General features: G+C 45.3%; 1 long non-coding RNA gene across 1 annotated transcript in view; it reads left to right on the top strand.

Annotated features, from left to right (window-relative positions):
* The window catches only part of LOC106724878, a 27,428-nt gene extending 22,368 nt beyond the window's left edge, over positions 1-5,060 (top strand). The window contains exon 3 of the long non-coding RNA XR_001360715.1: positions 4,875-5,060. This is a non-coding gene — a long non-coding RNA (uncharacterized LOC106724878). The remainder of the gene's footprint in view (positions 1-4,874) is intronic.
* The last annotated feature ends 9,373 nt before the right edge of the window (positions 5,061-14,433 follow it).

Genomic DNA, 14,433 nt, shown 5'->3' with positions numbered 1-14,433 from the left:
TAATGTTGCTACTGTGATGAATCATAATGTAAATATCTGATATGCAGGATGTATTTAGGCGACCCCTGGGAAAGGGTCGTTTGACCCCCAAAGGGGTCGCGACCCACAGGTTGAGAACCACTGGACTGTAAACTCTGCCTCTTGGCAGCCCCTCTTCAGTCCTTTGCTCCTTAGGTGGTTTGCTTGCAGACTGCCCTGCCCATGCACAATTCAGGGCTTAACCAGAGATTTGGACAGAAGTTTGCACCATTTGTGGTTCATCCCTGTGGGTCTCTACTTTCTATCCTTCCCTCCCCTCACATTTTAGTGGCTGTGGTTGCCCTGAACTCTGCCTTCTAAGACTCTTGTTTTGTTTTTTGGAGTGTTAGCTGCCCTGCATAGTGCAGACTGCAGCATGACTGACCGGAGGCCAAATGCCAGTAAAAGTAACCCTCTACCAGTCCCTTCTTTCCCGTTTCAACACCCCTCTAGTATGTACATGCTTTTGTTATTCTCCAGAATCTTCAGGTCGTTATTCATTCTATTTTGTCCAGGGTTATAGTTAGATGTGGGAGAGTCAGTCTGACAGGCGCTTAGTTAGCAGTTCCCTCATTGCTCTTGGATATAGACATGATAAGCAACAGTGTCTGAGTAGCCCCTTGGTTTACCAAATCTCCCTGAAGATAGTAACCAGTTAGGATACTTATAGGATGCAGATTACCATCCTTTTGTCATGGAAATTTTGATTCAGCGGGTCTGAACTGGGAACTAGTAATTTTCTAACTAAAGGTTTTAGAAAATAAGGTGCTTCTTATTTTCAGGGAAGTTCAGGCTAACATGGCATTGGGCCCTGGCTACTCAAAATGTGGGACCTTGTTAGAGGTGTAGAATCTCAGCCTCTCCCAAGGCTGAAACTGAATCCACATTTTAACGAGGCCCCAGGTGATTCATACCAACATTAAGTTTAAGAAGCGTGGGTTCAGGCTATTGTGATTTATTAATACAGAATAGGAAATGTTTTCCCTTCTATTATGCATTCATTCATCAAATTCTTTTGGAGATGAATAAAATAGACATAGATCCTACCTCGATGGTACACAGCCAATAAATAAACAAGCACATACGTCACTACTATTATAGCTGCAAAGTGTTACAAAGGAAACACAGAGATGAGCTCTGTGCCAGTGGTTCTCAATCTTTCATGCAAATTAGAATCACCTGAGTGGCTTTCAAAGCTCTCAAATGCCAAGGCTACACGCCCAGGCACATTAAATCAGAATCTCTGGCAAGAGGGTGGGCGGACCCAGGAATCAATAGTTTAAAAAAAACAACCCAGACGATTCCAGTACACAATCAAGGTCACAAATTGATTATTCAGGCTCATTGAAAGAACTTAGAAGTCAAAAGATCTTGTTTAGTCTGAGAGCTGTAGATTAGTAAATTTCTAAGGATTTAGGGAGCCGCATGTCTGAAGGTGGGATGAATCTTGAGGAAGGAAAAAGCCTGATGTATTTGAGAAACTAAAATGGCATCACAGTGTGGATCTAGGATAATGAGTAAGAATGGAAAAGGCATCAAGCTTCCCGCCACATCTGGGCCTTCAGCAGATATTCACTTCCCCTTAGAATACTTCCTGGGGAAGAGAGTTCCTGAATGCCACTGGGAGTGACCCACCTTTGCTCCAGCAGCTGACTTACATTATCCTCCATTTTTCTTCTCTCATGGTACAGTTTGGCTTATTATTGTTGAGTCTATTTTTTAAAAATCACATCCTAAGCAAACACTATTGATACTAAAATTATTTGGTCAATGGGCATGAATTTTAGTTCCAGGTTCAAATCAAATTGCTGAATTTCTTTCAACAAAGTTTTTGAAAATGTTCATACTCATCAGAGCTGTATGACTCTCTCTTTTATTCCTTTACAAATATTTTGCCAATTTAACAGAGGAAAATGGCGTTGGTTTGCTGTATTAATTTTCAATTCTTTATGTTTTAGTAAGGTTGACCTGTTTTTTATACAGTTTGTACGTGTAGATTTTTTTCTTGTCCTTTAGCAATTTTCTCTTGGGCTATCTCTTGATTTATAAGGGCAATTTATGCTGAAAACGTCAGCAAGTTGTCTTATGAATTACAAATATTTTTCTTTTTTGTTTATGGTATTTGGGACATATTAAAGGTTTTAAAAATGTTTTAAAGTAAACTGTATTATTTTTTCCCCTTATGGTTACTTTGTTTATGTTTAAAAAGAAAATATTCAGCTTTTCCTCCTAATTTTTTTATGTTTTGTATTTATCTTTTAACTTCCTTACATAGGGAATTGATTTGCTTCATAGTGAAATGTTTTGTAGTTCTCTTCATATGGGATCTGTACATATATAGTTAAGGTACATCTCTAGTATTATATATATAGCTGTTGTGAATACAGTATTTTCCCATGTATATAATATTTTGTTTTTATTATTATAAAAGAAACTAGTTTTTAAAATTTAGCTGCTTTACTGAACTCTTTAATTAGTTCGATAGTTTTTTGTTGATGTTCTCAGATATACTAATTATCTATTATAATTTAGGTACATATGTGATGTCATATCCTTATAGCTAATAATGGTACATATTTCCGTTTTCTGTTCTCTCTGTGTGGACTAAAGCTTCCAGAACAGGTTACAATAAACATGATTACAGTGAGCAGCCTTATCTTACTTCTGCCTTTAAATTCCATGCCTTTGGTGTTTCACTGTCATTTAAAATCTTGGCTGTTTATATATTTTTATGATGCTAAGGTAGTATTTTTATTGCTACTTTCAAAAATTAGGAATGATTGTTGGTGTCTTTCTAAAGACTAAATTTGCAATGCTTAAGATAAATTAATCGAACCAACTGTTTTATTGCAATTGTTGATATATTCATATATTTTGAAACACATCCTTTCTGGGGGTAAATATTAATTGATTATAGATTATTATTCTTTGAATGTGTTTTTGAACTCTTTTTCTTAGGCAACCATCGATGTATGTGTGTCTCTCTCTTCCCCTCCACCCTTCCTTTCACTTTCTCTGAAAAGCAGTGGAAAAAATATCCTCAAGTGAGGATTAACAATAAATCTATACATATAAAGAGGTAATATGCTAATTGACTGTTAAGGTAACAACCAATTTGCATATTGATGCATGAGCAACAGGAGGTGGGTGGCCGGAGCCAAGTTCCCGGGGATCTGAGGAGAGTGCCTGATGGAGCCCAGACTGCAAAGAAGGAAGAGGAAGTGGCCCCAGGGAGCTCTTCCAATCCCCCTGCATGAACACCCTACCCCACCCCCCACACCCCCGGGGAGACAGCTGGACACCCTACCCAAGCCCCACACCCCCAGGGGGACAGCTGGACACCCTGCCCCAGCCCCGGCACCCTCAGGGGTACAGGGAGGCTGACTGGATGGGGAGAAGACTCAGCCTTGGGGGTAGCTGCAGCCCACACCTCCGACTCCCAATCTCTTCCCCTGTCACCCCCACCAGGGGCGCCCACAACAATAGCATGCTGGCGACCACCCATCAGCGCCCCTGAGGCACCCAGGGCCCGCGTCCCGCTGCTGCCAGGCCCCCTCCGCTGGGGCCAGGCACGCCTCTCTTCCCTACAACTCCAGACCCTGGTGGAGTCAGGCCTAAGCGGCCCCTCAGGGTCAGACCCTTCCCCCACAGCAGCAGCGCTGTCTCCCCAGCGGAAGTGCACTGAACCTCACTGGGGGCGCAGCTAAACCTGCCCTCCTAGCCCACCTGGCTCTGCCCTGGCCCGGCCCCTACCCGACTCCAGGAGATTGGAGCTCCACCCTGAGCAGGTACAGCTGCCAAACAGCCACATACAATTTAAAGATGGCGCCAAGTGGGAAGGTTTGACAGTTACTCCCCCTTCAGCCTCGCTGCCCCCCTAACGCCCCCCGCCCAGCACCTCCAAGGACAACCACCGTTACAAGGCTACTGGGTAGAGCCCACCCCTCCGAGGCCTGTGGAACCCTCTGCAAAGCTTCCATAGCTACAGTCTCAGGAAACAATCATGCCCTCCTCTCTAATCAGCACCTGCTACCTGCGAGGGTACCGGTGGGCTTAAAAATAACAATCCTTTCCCGTTTAGACATCACTTACTTGATGAAACATTTCTAGGTTTATTAGGTCAGAACATCCTCATGACAACCCAGTGAGGTAGGGAGAAGAGATATTACAATTATCATGGTATATGTGTATGTATTCAGAAATGAAGCTCAGAGAGGAAAAGTGTCAACCCCAGTGGTTCCCAACATGCAGCACACACCCCATGGGTGGGCGGGGGGGGGGGGCAATTTGATTTTAAGTGGGGGCAATTTGAGAATGAGTTAACAGTGAATTTTTTGCATTTCTTATGGTTTAAGGGGGCCTCATCTACAGCGTATCCTACATAATAAAAGGCTAATATGCAAATGACCAAATGGTGGAATGACTGGTCACTATGATGCATGCTGACCACCAGGGGGCAGACACTCAATGCAGGAGCTGCCCCCTGGTAGTCAGTGTGCTCCCACAGGGGGAGCGCCGCTCAGCCAGAAGCTGGGCTCACAGCTGGCGAGCACAGCAGCAGCGGCGGGAGCCTCTCCCGCCTCCGTGGCAATGCTAAGGATGTCTGACTGACGGCTTAGGCCCACTAAGCCATCAGTCAGACATCCCCCCAGGGTTCCTGGACTGTGAGAGGGCGAAGGCCAGGCTGAGGGACCCCAAGTGCACAAATTTCGTGCACCAGGCCTCTAGTAAATAAATAAGTTGCATCATAGATTAAGTCACAATTTATGTTGTTTTCAGATAATTAGGTAAATGTTTTCAAGATAGGGAATTCAAATGAATTACTTTTTTGTTTACCAAATGTAATTTTCTTCTAGGAACTAGGAATCAGGTGTCATTTTGTGCAAGAAGTCACAACCTGGTGTGGATGTGAGCCAGATGACTCTTAACCCCATGAACTGGCCACAGCTGTGCTTGTCAAGTCCAAGTTCAGTCACTATGTGGACCATGGAAAGAAGTAACCAGGAGCATTCTCTCAAAGCAAAGTGAGAGACTTCATAACAACACCATACAGTGGTGGTCTTTGCATTCATGTAATGTGATTAGATCAGTGTGATGAATAAATGTCTTAATACATAAAAAATAGAATGTTTAGCACCCAAGTGTGCAAAGTGTGCACTTACATTGAAAAATACTCATGCTTATTATATTGTCATTATCCTTTTTAATTTTGTGCACTTTCTCTTTTGTAAACAAAAAGAAGGGACTTACTATGTATTTCTCTATTTTGTTATTGAAATCCAAGTCATATTTATTTATCAACTATATTGTTTCTGATTTCAATTTTTATCAATATGTAGTATCATATCACCTTTATCTTTATGTCTCTTCCTCCTGGGCCATTATTTTTCATTTTAGAAATTTCACAGGATATTCTGGCTTGTGAATTTTTCTTAGAAGTGTCTTTCTAGTTAAAAAAAAATGTGGTAGTATTTTTGAAATCACTTTAAGTATGTGGATGATAGGAGCATGACATGATTTTCACTTCAGTCTTCCTTTGTGTTTCTCAGGAGTGTTTTAAAATTTCCTTCTTAAAGATTTCATACATAACCTCTTAATTTATTCCCTTTATCTATTTTTGTTCCCATTATCTTTGTTATTATTGTAAATTATGACCTTTTTACGATATCTCCTAATTAGTTTTCTTGTGTATGTTAAAACTATTGATTTATTACTCTCGTACCTGGTAATGTTAGTAAATTATTTGCAAGTTGATTCTTCTCTTAGTTTTTTTTCTAAATATAATCTCATCATCAGATAATGCTGATTCCTTTTAATTTTTATATCTCTCTGTATTCTTATCTATCTATCTATCTATCTATCTATCTATCTAAATATCTATCTATCTATCTAGCCATCCATCTTTTTATCATCTATACTTTTACCTAATTCCATTAGAACTCAACCTCCAGAACAAAGTTAAGTAACAGTTTGATAATAGAGGTTACTTTCTCATTCCTGATGATCATGGAAATACTTTTGGTGTTTTTCTATTTAGCTTAGTGATGGCTTGTGGGTTGAAGGCGCTATATTTTTTAATTCATGGACACTTTAATGGGGTGCTAGGATGTGATTCAGTTATATTTAATTCACTGCCAATTTATTCCAGAAACCTGATGGATTTAAATGTATACAAGGACGCTTTTCTTAATTTACAGATTGGCCTGATTTCTGAGCTCAATTTTGAAAAACATGCTTTTTCATGGGGGAAAAAAAGGACATATAAGTGCACTTCTAGGCAAAGCAAAAGCTTCTTGTTTTATATGGAATGAAGAAAGTCTCATGGGGTACAGCCAGGTGAACAATTACTCCAGCTAAAGGATGGAACTAAATAACTTTTTTCATTTTTAAGCTGCTCATTTAATGGCACTGTACAAACTACATACACTCTGGTATCTGGTCCCTTTTGGGCAGGCTATTAGGAAAATGATTCTTGATGATATATGCATTGAGTTGAATTTAGAGTCCATGCTGAAGTCATATATCAATTGAAAACCAGCAGATACCATATTTATTTTTATGAACTTTGATATTCTTATGGGCTATATATTTTCCAAGAAAGGTAAAGCAGAAAGCATATTTTATAGTGTGGTGGGTTTTATCTGGCCACTGCCTTTTGCATAGTCATTCTGTATTTGGGTAATTCCCCCTTGAGTCCTGCCTCCCTAATGTAGGAATTAGAATTCTGTTTCTCAGCCTTTCTCATACCAGGATGGCAGCACGCAACCCAGCTTCTGCCCCTGAACCCACTCCTACACGCCTTCCATTTAAAGCAGAGGACTGAAACTGCTCCCAGTCAGGGGTGGCTGCGTGGGATGAAGAGGCAGCAACTTTTTGAGGCATTAGTGGCAGCGATGCTAACAGTGGGGTCCTGCACGCGGGACTGTGCCTGTGCCTGCAATCAGTCCACAGTTCCCACTCCTTGTCCCTTTAGGAACTCTGGAATATTACCTAATACCCTGTAAGGAATCGTTCTGCTGCTCAAGCTAGCTATGGTGGACTCCGTGCTTTGCAACCGAGAACCCTAATCAGCAACTGGTCCAGAAGGAAAAAGACCACTGAGATTACAGTCAATGAAAAACATAGTGAGACGCTGAACGCTAAACCCTGAGTGTTTTTGCCTGTTGGGTAGAAACCCCAGGAGCGGGTCTGTCTATATAATGACTGCACAAGTGAAAAACAAGACAAAACCTAAGTTGGCCAGCTCTGCCTTTGTTGGAACACGGCCTGTGTATGACGTCAAACAGTAAATTTAGTTGATTGTTTATGGTCATTAAATCTGGCCTTTGTTTTGGCACCCGGGCGTCACAGCCTGTCACGTAGAGCACACCGAGAATTCCTAATGAGTTTTGAATCTGGGCCGAGATGGATTTTATAAATGCAGGTAAACAGAACTCATCTACTTATAATTTGCTAAGTAAATATGCCTGCCTGCGGGATCCTGAAGTTGTGTGTCTGGGTTGTGCCTTTTCTGCTGCTTCTTCTTGGATGGGGCCTGGGGAGAAACATGGGACTATATTTATCACTCAGCACGCAGTTTCCAGAATGTAACCCTTGCAGCATCTCCCGTGGTTAGAGCCCTTCCTTGATCGCCTTCCTTTACACAAGCCAGACCAGTGGATTTTCTCATTTATTGATCTGAGAGCAGAGGGTAGATCCCCTGGGATTCCAATCCCAAGGGCCTCCTACCCACTGGGAGGTAAAAACCTTTTTTGTAGAATTTGTTACATAAAATGCTATCTGTAAAATGGTGGATATAATAAAACCAAATTGCTTCCCACCTGCGAGAGAGTAGCACCTGTGTCACTGAGCTTGGGAGGGCCTGAGGGAGAAAGGGATCAGACCCTTTGCCAGCGAGGAAGCCCGAGGTCTATCTCGGCCAGACAGAGAGCAGTTCCACTGAAGCTCAGCGGGTAGTAAGGCTGTTGGCAGGCTAGCAGGTGGCGGAAGCAGATCTCCAACCCAGTTCCCCCAGCCCTCAGAGCCAGCGCTCTTCCCAGCCGCATAGACCCTCCCCTCCCCTCCCTCTGCCCAGGTCGCAGTCCCCTTCTCCTTCCCCCAGGTGTCTGCTGCTGGGGTTTGCCACTTGGTTCTGGGAAGGGCGGCGATGGCCCGGAGGCCTGCAGGAGGCTGTTGCCTGTTCATTCACCCATGGTCGGGGGTTAGGAGCAGAGGCAGCTCTCTGTCCTGCTAACTAAGAATCTGACTCTTACATCTTCAAGGCCTTCTCTGAATTTCTAAGAAACACACTTTGGTAGGAGAGAGGCGTCCCAGGACAGGCTTTTTAGAGATATGCATCCTCTGGAATAACCACAAATGACAGGTTAAAATCTCCAATTCAGGTTCTTTCTGGAAGTTCTACTGCGGGCCCCTCCTCATAGCTTTCGGGACCCCAGGAAAATGAAAGGTGGTTCACTCATCAGGGAAGGCGAGCTCTTCAGACACAGCAATCCTCTTTTTTGTCATTTTTAGGTAAATGAATTATTTCCTCTTCTTTCCAGTTTGCTGTTTTAGTCTCCAGTTATACACAGGCCTCTCCATCGCCCCGACTAAAGGACATGATGGAATCTTCCTTATGTCTTCACAGCTTTAGACAGAGGCTGTTTCCACTCTCTTGTGGGCCTAACGCTGCCCTTTGATGTCTGTGCTTTGCTATTTACCTTCTGTCTCCCAGGATGACCTGAGCCACCTGCCTCCAGGGGCCATTCAGCACGCCACCCAGGTGCAAACAGTCAGCGCCAGCCGCCAGCCAGCCGCCAGCCGCTGTAAATCCTGCCTTCACATCGGTAACCTCCTCTCCTCATCAGTGCCCCAGCTCTGGCCTCTATCATTTCTCCCCGGGATGATCACAGAGCCCTCGGGTCTTTCTCCTCCCTCTCTCACCCCTGCTCCTCACCCTCACTGCTGCCGCTGAAATGCCTGGAATGGCTTTTTATAACTTTAAGGATAGATACAGACTCCCAATTCTTTATAAATGGGCTGGGAGCAAACTGCCTGAACGTTGCCCTAGTAGAAACCATTATCTATAATAATAAAAGAGTAATATGCTAACAGACTGGACAGCTGAACGACCTGCCGGAATGACCAGTGGGCGGGGGGCGGGGCCAGCGAGCCTGCTCTGCCAGGCCAGCCATGGTGGTCCTGGGGTCCCAGTCCCAGCACTGCGGCGCCTTCCGTAGAGGTTGGAGGACGGGGTGCAACCAACACTTTGGTAGGAGAGAGGCGTCCCAGGACAGGCTTTTTAGAGATATGCATCCTCTGGAATAACCACAAATGACAGGTTAAAATCTCCAATTCAGGTTCTTTCTGGAAGTTCTACTGCGGGCCCCTCCTCATAGCTTTCGGGACCCCAGGAAAATGAAAGGTGGTTCACTCATCAGGGAAGGCGAGCTCTTCAGACACAGCAATCCTCTTTTTTGTCATTTTTAGGTAAATGAATTATTTCCTCTTCTTTCCAGTTTGCTGTTTTAGTCTCCAGTTATACACAGGCCTCTCCATCGCCCCGACTAAAGGACATGATGGAATCTTCCTTATGTCTTCACAGCTTTAGACAGAGGCTGTTTCCACTCTCTTGTGGGCCTAACGCTGCCCTTTGATGTCTGTGCTTTGCTATTTAGCTTCTGTCTCCCAGGATGACCTGAGCCACCTGCCTCCAGGGGCCATTCAGCACGCCACCCAGGTGCAAACAGTCAGCGCCAGCCGCCAGCCAGCCGCCAGCTGCTGTAAATCCTGCCTTCACATCGGTAACCTCCTCTCCTCATCAGTGCCCCAGCTCTGGCCTCTATCATTTCTCCCCGGGATGATCACAGAGCCCTCGGGTCTTTCTCCTCCCTCTCTCACCCTTGCTCCTCACCTCACTGCTGCCACCGTTCCCTCATGCCACACCTCTCCTTCCACTCTCTCTAAAACTCAATGGAAAAACATCCTTGGGTGAAGATTAACAACAACAACAAGAATGTGGGAAGGGAAGGACCAGTGAGCGCCAGCGAACTCAGCAGCTGGTGTCTGCAACCTGCCGGAATGACCAGTGGGCGGGGGGCGGGGCCAGCGAGCCTGCTCTGCCAGGCCAGCCATGGTGGTCCTGGGGTCCCAGTCCCAGCACTGCGGCGCCTTCCGTAGAGGTTGGAGGACGGGGTGCAACCACGGTGCCTCAACCTCCCACAGCCCCTCCCCGAGCCTGCCTGGCCCCAGTTCACCACCCCCCCCCAGTGGGCGGGGCCAGTGCTAAGAAGCAGCGAGTCCAGCTTCTGCTCAGCCCAAAGCTGGGCTCAAGGCTGGCGAGCACAGTGGAGGTAGCATGAGCCTCTCCCGCCTCCACGGCAGGCGGGCATAAGGAGCAAGGAGTCCTGGACTGCAAGAACCCTGGACTGTGAGAGGGATGTCTGAGTTCCAGCTTAGGCCCAATCCCCGGGGTCCTGGACTGTGAGAGGGCACAGGCTGGGCTGAGGGCTCCCCCCCCCACCCCCACCCCCTGTGCATAAATTTCATGCACTGGGCCTCTAGTCTTTATTATAACAGGTAAGTATAATCAACAATCCCATCTCTGCTCTGGAGAGGACAGAATCTCGATTTCCCCAGGGAGGGATGTCTCCCAATGCTATTGCCTCCTCTTTGGATTATTGTGAGGACCAAATCAGTTATCACCTATGACTGGTACATAATAGGCCCTGAATAAATGAGCTGCTATTAACATATCTCCCCACCCTCCCACTTCCCTCTGTCAGCTATTCTGAATTGTTTTCATTTACTCAAACATGCCAGGCTGTCTTTTGCATCTGGGCCTTCAAACGGATCACTGTGTCTGAAATATTTGACCCCACCCACACTCCATTCCTACTTCTTCACTTTTGGCCCCAACCCATGAGCTTAGGTGTCCTTGCTCTGTGTTCTCGCAGTCCACTCACGCTACGTCCCTCTCTTGGAACACTGGCAGCCCAAAGTGTTGATGCTTTTTTAAGTTTCTTAAACTCCCCTGGAATATAAGCTCTGGGACGTTAGAGAAAACATGAAGCAACAGAAAGTGTCTCTGGCTGGCTTAAGGAAAAGGGAAAATTGATTGGAAGGTTCCTGTGTTATTCCTTGGGATCAAGGCTGGAATTGAACAGTCTAGAATGTCGGAAGGGCCCTAGTCAGTTTGGCTCAGTGGCTAGAGCATCAGTGTCGGCCTGCAGACTGAAGAGTCCTGGGTTTGATTCTGGTCAAGGGCACAAACCTCAGTTGCAGGCTTGATTACAGGCCCTGGTCAGGGCTCGTGTGGGAGGCAACCAATTGATGTGTCTCTCTCACACCGATGTCTCTGTCTCTCCCCCTTCCTTCCACTCTCTCTAAAACTCAATGGAAAAACATCCTTGGGTGAAGATTAACAACAACAACAAGAATGTGGGAAGGGAAGGACCAGTGAGCGCCAGCGAACTCAGCAGCTGGTGTCTGCAGAGCCATTTACTTGACTCAGCCCTAATGATTCCCAGACTTGAGGTGCATTTTCTTTCTCCAAATTCCAAAGACCAGAAAGAGAATCTGAATTCAGTTTGTTAGGCGATCACCTTGGATAAATCAGCTACGGTCAGTGGATGGAGTTACATAACAAAGCCATGGCCATTGGAGACTATTCCCAATGGAGAGCCATCAACCTGGGCTAGTCACCCCCAAGGGTTGTCTATCACTGGGAATATGTCCCATATGCACTATATTTTTGATTCTAGGCTGGCTGCCTCCCATTTTTCTCCCATTGCTGTAGGACTAGTCTAGCATCAAGCTATTGCCTCAGCTTCAGACCCACCCTTCTATACTCTGTTTGGTAACACTGGGGCTGGGACTCTGCAAACCACAGGTGGATCCTGTCAGGCTTTGGCAACGGGGCACTAGGAGAAGCCTGCATGGTGGGAGGCGGGAGAAGGGATTTGCTCCTTCCTGGCAGCTTCCTGTTTTTGTTCGTGTGACTTACCCAGAATTAATTGCCAGTTTATTCCAATAACAGCCCTTGAATCCAGTTTGCAGTCTTTCCAACACTCACAGAGCTGGTCTCATCACACTCACTCAGAGGTTCCAGCACCAGCCAGGCAATGTCCCCCTCAGAGTGCGGCACCCCAGCCACATGGGTCCTCTTTTCTGAGCTCAGAGACCCAACACCAGCTGAGATGCACCCCTTCTCAGTGTTTGGGAGTCCCAACACCACAACCTCCCCTTCAATGCTCAGCACTAGTCAGCAGCACCCCTCCCCTTCTCAGAGTTTGGGGTTTAAGACCCGTGTACCCTCCCCTCTGAGCTGGGAGACGCGAGCATCAGCCAAGCAGCACTCTCTCCTCAAGGCTCTGAGTTCCAGCTTAAGGGGCCCCTGCTCCAGGCTTCTACATCTTAGCCACCCAACCTCTTCTCTCTGTATTCCCAATCCCAGGGATAGGAGCTGCTTTCTGCAGGGCCCACCCCAGGGATTATGTATTATTCTTTTTGCCTTTTCATTGATCTGGCTAATAATTCTTTACATTAAACTCTCTGTTAAAATAACTGGTGTAGGCCTGGCCAGTGAGGTTCAGTGGTTGAGCATCGACCCATGACCAGGAGCCATTTACTTGACTCAGCCCTAATGATTCCCAGACTTTAGGTGTATTTTCTTTTTCCAAATTTCTAAGACCAGAAAGAGAATCTGAATTCAGTTTGTTAGGCGATCACCTACGGTCAGAGGATGGAGTTACGTAACAAAGTCATAGCCATTGGAGACTATTCCCAATGGAGAGCCATCAACCTGTGCCAGTCACCCCCAAAGGAGGTCATGGTTCAATTCCCGGTCAGGGCACATGCCTGGGCTGCTCAATCCCCAGTAGGGGGCATGTGGGAGGCAGCTGATTGATGATTCTCTCTCATCCTGGATGTTTTTATCTCTTTCCCTCTCCCTTCCTCTCTCTAAAACAATAAAAACATGTTTAATAATAATAAAAAAAATAAGCCCAGCCCACATGGCTCAGTGGTTGAGCATTGACCTGTGAACCAGGGGGTCATGGTTCGATTCCCAGTCAGGGCACAGGCCCAGGTTTCAGGCTGGACCCCCCGTGTGGGGCATGCAGGAGGCAGCTGATCAATGATTCTCTCTCACCATTGATATATATATCTCTCTCTCCCCCTTCCTCTCTGAAATCAATAAAAATAAATAAAATAAAATAAAATTGGAAAAAACAAAAACAAAAAAAACCTGCCGTGATTTCTGTCTCCTGACTGGACCTTGTTGGATATAGGGGTGAATTTTCTAAAATAGAAATCGAGTATAGTAATCTTTTGTTGAAATGGTTCCGAAATTACATCAATGTTCATAGCACTATTCATAATAGCCAAAAGGCAGAAGGTAGAAACAATCCAAATGTCCATGGACAGATAAAGTAGATAAAAGAAATGTAGTACATCTATCCACAATGGGATGTTGCTAAAGCCTTAAAAAGCAATGACATTTTGATGCATGCCGCAACATGGATGAACTCGGAGACAGGTAAGTGAAACAAGCCAAACACAAAAGGACAGAGATTATATGAGTCTACATATGGGAGGTGCCTAGAGTAGGTAAAATCACAGAAACAGAGTAGAATAAAGGTCACAGGAGTTGGGGGCTGGGGAAATGGGGAGTCATTTAATGGGTAGAGTTTCTGTTTGGGTTGATAAAAAATTCTGGAAATTGATAGTGGTCATGGTTCCATGGCAGTGTGAATGCACTTTGAAAATGTACACTTAAAACAGTTAGAACAGCAAATTTTATGTTACACATATTTTGCTACAATGAAAAAAAAATCACCTAAAAATGCTTCCGTGGCCCTCACTGACTAAATATTGGTTCAGTGAGGAAACATAGGTGAAGGTATGATTTGGGCTTTTCCTCAGAAATCTCTGGTTGTGGTGCTGCCCTGGCTAATGTGTTGGACAAAATCATCATTGGTGAGACACCCCTCCCATCCCGGGGACACCGCGTCATAGTGGGATGATATCTACTGCTGCCCGTGCGGCTTTCTCCGCAGGCCTGTCTCTCTCTGCATTGAAGCAGTGCTTTGGGGATCTCCTGAGGAACCTGTGCTCAAAGGCTTCCCACCGGACAATATATTTATTGTAATTGTTTCTCTCTTGGCCTCAAACTGGACTTCATCGTGGGCATTCTTATCAACTCGCTTTTTTATTAAAGATGGCCATCCATTGGTGCTTCTCTTTTTGTTATAGTGTTGAAATCCTAAGTTTCTATGGTCAGAATACTCCTCACCGCTATAGGAAGAAGCAGGAAGAATAAGAACAATGTAAGCAAAGTATCTCTGCCTAGTGCTTTGCTTGCCATAGAAGAGTTAATTTTAACATGGAGGATTTGGGATAACAGATTGTCCTAACATCCTCAATTGATGGAAGATA

The sequence above is a fragment of the Myotis brandtii genome, unplaced genomic scaffold (assembly GCF_000412655.1).
Source record: "Myotis brandtii unplaced genomic scaffold, ASM41265v1 scaffold123, whole genome shotgun sequence".
NCBI lineage: Eukaryota > Metazoa > Chordata > Mammalia > Chiroptera > Vespertilionidae > Myotis > Myotis brandtii.
This window is presented reverse-complemented; position numbering and strand designations above follow the sequence as displayed.